We start from the raw sequence: 4608 nt of genomic DNA, 5'->3' as shown, positions 1-4608 counted from the left end.
CCAACACTGTTGCACACTGCCCAGAAGTTTAGCCCTCAGGTTGAAAACCAAGCTGCTCTTCCAAGACTTCAAATTATGGACACCTGAGGGGTTAGGCAGTCAAACTGCCTCTCTAGAGAATATTGCTATGAGCAAGCTTGTATCTGCAATTCCAGAAACTGAAATGATAATCATCACAATGTGTTTTAATTCTTGGTAAATATACTTATTCTGTAGCTTAAAGGTCCTTGATAGGAATGAATACATTGTCAATTCTGTATGTTCCCACTCCTACTAAGATACCTGGTATCAAGCTTTTATTGAGTGACTTTTTGGTGAGTGAATATATGAATCAAACTCAATAGGAGGGCTTAGTTTTTATATTTTTCATGATCCCATGCACTCTGGGATGGCTGCAATTTCATTTCTAAGGATAATGGAATGCTGGCTATAGTCTATACAGTTGCATGGGGAAACCATAAGAGATTTGGGAAAGAAAATTTTCCAATTTATAAGTGGGCCAGTGAGAATCAAGGAATGAGAAAGGTGGAGAAATAAGAGGGGAAATGAGAAAGAGGATATGTCTAGGATATTAAAGAGGAGGGGAGTAGAATGGAATGTCCTGAAGAAGGGACATGATGGAACATGGAGGCAGAGTTGAGTGGAGAAACTGGAAGAATTGTGATCTGTTAAAACAGGCAGAACCCAGGGAAAACATGTAGTTTCTGTTTTTTATTTTAGAGATGAGATGCAAGACCCAGAGAGGAGTAGTGACTTTTCAATATCACACACAACTTTCTCCATGGCAGTTGAGGAAGGCAAGTAGACAGTCTGAGGCTAGGGTAAGGAAAGTGGTTGGAATCCAGACAGGAGAGAATAGCATTAGGTCAGAGCTGGAGGGGAAGTGAGAGATCAGGTAGGAGGCCCAAGGTTTAGGGAAGCAGCAGATTCTCTTTGTTGCAGTCAGTGGTTGGTGGGAAGACTTTCTGTTGGCGGAAGAAGGAAGTCAGAATACAGAAACCAAGGGGTTGGTTTGCTGAAAACAGAGAGAAATAAAAAAAAAAAATCTGCAAATGACATGTTGTTTCTGCAACTTGAGTTACTAGCTGTTCTTTTCTCAGGTGGTGACAATGCAGACTGTAAGAACATCTGTCAGCTGCCCAGTTGGGTAGATCTGGTTAGAGTATGGTGGACTTTCTCAAAATGGATCTGGATTTTAAGGATACCAGAATGCTTACAATCTGAGCATTCCTGTTTCCAGGTCCACTTTACTCTTTTGAAGGATAATGGTAGAGCATGAGGCCCTGTGTTAGGAAAATGTTATCGTTGTGCTAGTGTAGGGACCTGAAATTGGCCACCCCAAGATATGTCTGTTTGGCATCAGGATTATTTGAGGCTGATTGCTTTTGATAAACTGGGACAGGGAAGGAGGACTGGAACTTGCCCTTTGTTAGGACACATTTACACTTGTAAGGTAAATCTCTATCTGTAAAAGGTGCCTCCCTCTCTGTACCAGGAAGAAGAAAGGAGATGACCTTCTCTCTAGAAACTCTTAATACCAAAGACAAGGACTTAAATTTTGCATTTTATTGTGCTTCTCTGGTAACCTCCTGTAACTGACTTCCCCCCCACCCCCAACATTGGCATCTCCTTAAAGATTAAGCATCTTTCTTTAGGCTGGGAACTGATTGCAGTGCTCACCTGTGACCGCCCAGCTCCAGACAATCGACTTGCCTCCTGCTACGCCCACCGAGATAGCAGACCACTACCTGCCGTGTCCATCAAGCACTGTGCCGACAGGGCAATCTTGTGACTATTGTGGGAGGGACATTTCAATCACGTGCGAAACACCCTGTTTGGGGGTATATAACCACTCTGTGCACCCCACTTCTTTGGTGTCCTTTTTTCCTTCGGGAAGAAAGGCTCCGGGCCATGGTTCCTCATAAAGCTTTGTTTAATTTTCTCTTGCTATTCTGTCTCATGTGAATTTAATTCATTCTCTGGCCAGACGAACCCCCATTTGGGAAGAGGAAATGTCTTCCTCCCCTACACTAGACATAGCTTTCCCTTCTCTCTAGTAACTGCTCACTTTATTTCTTCTCTCCTTCCTTCCTGCTTCTCTTTTTCCTTAAAACACCTGAAGTTCTACCACTCATAGTGGTCCAGGAACACCTCTTGTTCCATGTCATCCAGATCTCATCCTTTGCCAACCAATCCTGGGCACAAATTCAGGGTTTGGGTTGGCTGGGTGAGTTGCAGACTCATGGCTGGGACAGTGAATAACGCAGAATGATTGTCCTGCACACCTGGCCCTAGAGCAACTTCAGCAGTGAGGAGTTAGTAGACCTGGAGCTGCTGTTCCATCTCTACTTCATTGGATTAACTTGGGAGATTCAAGACTATGCCAGTCAATTGCAGTTCGAATGTAAATTCAATCCACTCAATTAAAGGGATCCTTAAGAAGGTTCTTCTATTTCGGGGAAATATTGTCACACCTTTCTGGACGGTTTCTCATTATTCCCATCCCACCATAAAAATCTTCTTGCATAAAATTTGGGGATATTATTCCAGACGTTGACTCCTCAAGATTTCCTAGGCTCTTGCTCCTTCTGGACACTTTTTTTCTTGTGCTCTTTTATCTTTCCTCAGTGGTCTCTCTTCTATGGCCTAAAACCCAGATTCATGCAATTAATTGTCCCACTCTGTGCTTGACTACTTAAAATATGATTTCTTCCTCCATTCAATTTCCTCAAAGGTCTATGTCCATAGTCGAACAACTATTATGACCCATTTCATGCACCCTGGAATGCTGTACTCCCACTTTCCTTGCATGGGTTCTCTTATCACTTCCTTTAACCTATATCATCTGCCTCACCAATCATTTCTCCTCAACTTCTTCAAATCAAACTCTTAATTCTTGGCATTTATCCCTCATGCTCCCTTCCCCACCCCAACACTTTTTATCTTCCTTGTTCCTGATCAAATGCATTTTTGACTCACTCTCACACCCACATAAAACATTTTTCCTCACTTTTTTAAAGGCCCTAAGTTCTTATAACATTCCTCTCACATTTTCCTGAATCTCTCTTTCTCCTTCCTCCCTTTTCCCAGATCCCTTTGAATTACAGGTGACAGCTGGTTGTGAGCTGCATTCTGGAAAGACCACAAAAACTTCCTCCAGGTCACTTATCAAGGAACAGATTTCCTGAGTTTGCAAAACATGTCATGGGTACCATCTCCAGAAGGTGAGAGTAGGGCCCAGAGGGTCTGCGGTCTAGTCAACCAGTATGAAGACATCAAGGAAACAGTGTTTAAGCTCATCAGAAACATCTGCTCCCAATTTGTCTTGAATCTGCTTGATGCAGGGAAGATGGATCTCCAGAGGCAAGGTTAGTCCAACCCCTTCCTCTAAGATTTTTCCAAGTCTTGCTCCTTCCAACCATCCCCTTCAAAGTTAGGACAAGGAAGAGCTCAAGAGGGAGAGGGGTTGTGGGTGAGACGTTCCTAGAGGAGGATAATACATGAATAGCAATTTGGATTATGTGTCCCTAAGCTGTGTTACAGTCTTCATCTGAATACCTTTCATGTCCTGAGGAGGCAGCTGGCCTGTGTTGCCGTGTGAAGTACAGCAGTCTAGGAGACCAAGACATCATTCTCTACTGGGGTAAGTAAGACTAAATCTGTAAGTGTGAGGAGGTGATTCTGAACCTAGAGGGCAGGGCAGAGAAAAGTTTCATGATACCAGAACTAAATGAGAGAGATATTGAGAAGGAATGAATACAGCTGATTCCAGGAATAGGTTTGGAACATGAGGGACATTCAGATGTGAGAGATTTGGGGGGAGATGAGGACCCCTTCCCTGAGCAGAGAGGGGAATAGAATGACTAAATAGGATGATTGATGGGACTCATACCTAACGCACATGTTAAGGCAGGGAAATTAATGGATGAAGTAGAATTGGCAGTGGGTTTAAAGTGCCATGTATGTGTCTCTCCAATATTGACAGGACATCACCTTTCTGTGAACTTGATCCCATTGGCAGTGATAGTGCTCCTAATGCTTCTGATGGTCCTTGCATTATGGTTGAAGAAGCGCTGGTGAGGTCTTTGTATTTCCTCCTTTCTTCCTAACTTCTTATTTCACATTCCATTTTTACCTCTCTTAGTTTTTGTCTCTTGAACATTCCCCCTTATTGTCAATCACTACCTCCAACTTACCCAGAATTTCTCCCTATTTCCCTTCTTTCACAGCTCATACCAAGACATCTCTTGAGATTACTCACCATGCTTCCCTCACTGCAATGAGAATTCAACAGCCCAGGAACCTAGGACAATAGAGTAATGCCATCCTTTCTATTCTCCCTTTAAATCTTTTTCTGTTCCTGCTTTATAATCATTCATTAATATAAACTAATTTAATTTCTGTAACTCAGTGGAATGGCTTCCTTGTAATGTCCATTTGTTCAATAGTATTCAACATTCAAAGCATATTTCTGATGTCATATCCTCTAAAGTTCTTCCCTGACCCATACATGGGAAGCAGTCTCTCCCTCATCTGAGCCCAGACAGCACTTCAAACGTACTCTGCTACATGTACATATCACTTCTTACCCAGCATTGCAGTTACTTT

The 4608-nt window shown here is 42.7% G+C and overlaps 1 pseudogene; it reads left to right on the top strand.

Moving 5' to 3' along the window:
• The first annotated feature begins 1052 nt into the window (after positions 1–1052).
• Positions 1053–3633, top strand: LOC100055476 (T-cell surface glycoprotein CD1c3-like; annotated as a pseudogene).
• Positions 3634–4608: the final 975 nt, after the last annotated feature.

The sequence above is a fragment of the Equus caballus genome, chromosome 5 (genome assembly GCF_041296265.1).
Source record: "Equus caballus isolate H_3958 breed thoroughbred chromosome 5, TB-T2T, whole genome shotgun sequence".
Lineage (NCBI taxonomy): Eukaryota > Metazoa > Chordata > Mammalia > Perissodactyla > Equidae > Equus > Equus caballus.
Note: the sequence above shows the minus strand (reverse complement) of the source record. Positions and strands in the feature narration are given on the sequence as shown.